Here is a 3047-nt window from a genome sequence, read left to right on the forward strand (position 1 = left end):
TCTTCCTAGTTTTCTTACAAGAAACCATTGAGGTGCCAAATATGTGTGAAAGCTCTCATGGCTTCCACCGAAACATGCACATCTTCCATGAGCATTTGACTGCACATCTTCTTCTCAATGCACACACATGAACTCCCCCTTGAGTTCACATTTTGCTTGCCACCATTTGACAAGTACGCTCCTGCACATAAGATTCATGGGATACACAAATCCCAACATGGCAACCCTTTTCAAATACGAGCATTCTTCCATATGCTCAAACACCAAAATACCTTCACAAATCTCCTTGGCAGCTTCTCCTTGATGACACCGAAGACTTCATAGCCTTCATACTTGCTAAAATCTCCATTTTCAACTTCTTTGATAAAATGAGTAGGCTCTATATATACATATGTACATATGTGTATATGTACAAATCTCATAGAGGAGAAGAGCAGGCTTTAGAAGTTGCCCAAGAGAGAGTCAAAGGCTACTAAGTACATATACAGGGTGAGCCTCAAATAGTACTAGAGACCTAGTCTAGATGCCAACCTCACATTACTCACAAGAGACGACTTGAGAAATAACCCGTTATTTCTGTGATCAAATATGAGTTTTGACTCTATCCTTTCTAAGGTCATAGGCAACAATCTAAGAGTTCCTCCACTCTAAAATGATTCCAAAGTCCTAAGTGGCCATCTAAGACTAGCAAAGGAGCTTGTGCAGATTTTATACACTATAGGTTCTCATGGTTATGAAGGCGAGAGCATCCATATGCTCACCCAATCTCTCCGCTTTCCTTTCCTCGTCGTTAAGTCCAAATTCCTTTTGGCTGCTTACTTCAAGGCATCCCAAGATTATGGAGGGACTGGAAAAGTGATACTACCAAACAACTTGACAAAGTCAAACCGATCCACATTTCTAAAATTTAATATGAGTAGATATCTCATTGCCCATCTCGAAATATTTGATCAAATGTACGAGACTTGTGGGTCGAGTAGTAAAGGTAAGTACCTTTGGCCTCACCTATGGAGGGACAAGCCACACAATGGTTTCAATTACTGAAACCCAAAAACAAGGTAAAATTTAATGCCTCTTCCATGGTCAAGTACTCCTCGACAAGGAACCCACTCAAATGTTAAACAATCCTAAAATGGGATTAATCATGGTGATAGACATAGATTAAGCAACATAATTAGGGTGGATTAAACCACACTAAGATCACAACAACCATTTTGAGCTTCTCGGTGAGCTCAGGCAGGGCAACCCTTATACCGAGTGGTGAAAATTTACAAAGCCTTTTGGCCGAAGCCGGGTAGCAGACCCATGTGTGGGTATGTGTGTGTGTATTCTTGAAAAAACTCTAAAAATTTGGTTGTGTGTGAAATAGCCCTTGTAAGTCAATAAGGGTAAAAACAAATTTTCAACTCCATGCTGCAAACCTGCCATAACTCTTTCTTTTTTAAATCAAATCCAAGATTCCATGCATACACCAATTTTGGTAACTGTCCAAAATGTGCCAAATATTTCTGCACAAGCGCCATGTGAATTGGGCTTGCTACGTAAATTTTGCCTTCAATACACAACCCCTGTCCGCTCTAACTTTGCTGCAACTTTGTTTCTTGGGTCATGCTACCTTGTCTACTGTCTTCGTCTCCTTGTGTTATGTTTCTATTGTTACTGCTGCATTGCTTCACTTCCTGTACTGTGTTGCCTTCTTCTTTACTGACTAGGATGCCCCTGCTTATGTTGCCTCTCTCTTAGGTGTAGCTACTGCTTTGCTTGCTCCTCATCTACTATCGCCATAGCTGGACTTTAGCCTTTTTGTGCATGCTGCTAGCCTTGCTTTCCTCCATAGCTGAAGCCCATGAGCTTCTTGCTATGCGGCCCTACTGCGGTTTTGGGACCTTCAGGTCATCTCCTCTACACACACAGTGGTGGCTACTGTCAACTTTGCGATAGCCAAATCGCTCTCGACTACTCTTAAGCTCACTAGTTGCTCTTCTATGCAAACTTCTCTATTGCATACTTTGATTGTTGGGACTCACCTACCAACATCGTATTGCATCCTTTAGCTCTTTTTCACTGCTCTACAAGCAACCTTTAGTCTTAGTCTTTAAATGACTATGCAAGCTTGAAATGTAGCTCCTCCATGAGCTGCAAACTTAGTTGCTCCACTATCATCTCTGTGCGGTTCCATTTCAGCTCCAAATGAGTTGTGTGTGCAACTCCTCTTGTTGCACCTTCTCATGCTCTTTGGCTCTCATATGAGCTTCAAAACTCCATAGCATCTCCCGTTGCTACTTTGCCTCTCCAAGACCTCCAAGTTCAGGTCTTCCATGAGACCATCAATACGGCCATTGAGCTCTTCTCAAAAGCTCCATTTGCATGCTACCTTTCCATGAAAAATAGGCATCTTCAAAGAGTACTCTTCCTAGGTTTCTCACAAGAAACCATTGAGGTGCCAAATATGTGTGAAAGCTCTCATGGCTTCCACCGAAACATGCACATCTTCCATGAGCATTTGACTGCACATCTTCTTCTCAATGCACACACATGAACTCCCCCTTGAGTTCACATTTTGCTTGCCACCATTTGACAAGTACGCTCCTGCACATAAGATTCATGGGATGCCCAAATCCCAACATGGAATCCCTTTTCAAATACGAGCATTCTTCCATGCTCAAACACCAAAATACCTTCACAAATCTCCTTGGCAGCTTCTCCTTGATGACACCGAAGACTTCATAGCCTTCATACTTGCTAAAATCTCCATTTTCAACCTCTTTGATAAAATGAGTAGGCTCTATATATACATATGTACATATGTGTATATGTACAAATCTCATAGAGGAGAAGAGCAGGCTTTAGAAGTTGCCCAAGAGAGAGTCAAAGTCTACTAAGTACATATACAGGGTGAGCCTCAAATAGTACTAGAGACCTAGTCTAGATGCCAACCTCACATTACTCACAAGAGAAGACTTGAGAAATAACCCGTTATTTCTGTGATCAAATATGAGTTTTGACTCTATCCTTTCTAAGGTCATAGGCAACAATCTAAGAGTTCC

Source organism: Cibotium barometz, chromosome 41 (assembly GCF_041138505.1).
Source record: "Cibotium barometz isolate CiBa-2024 chromosome 41, ASM4113850v1, whole genome shotgun sequence".
NCBI lineage: Eukaryota > Viridiplantae > Streptophyta > Polypodiopsida > Cyatheales > Cibotiaceae > Cibotium > Cibotium barometz.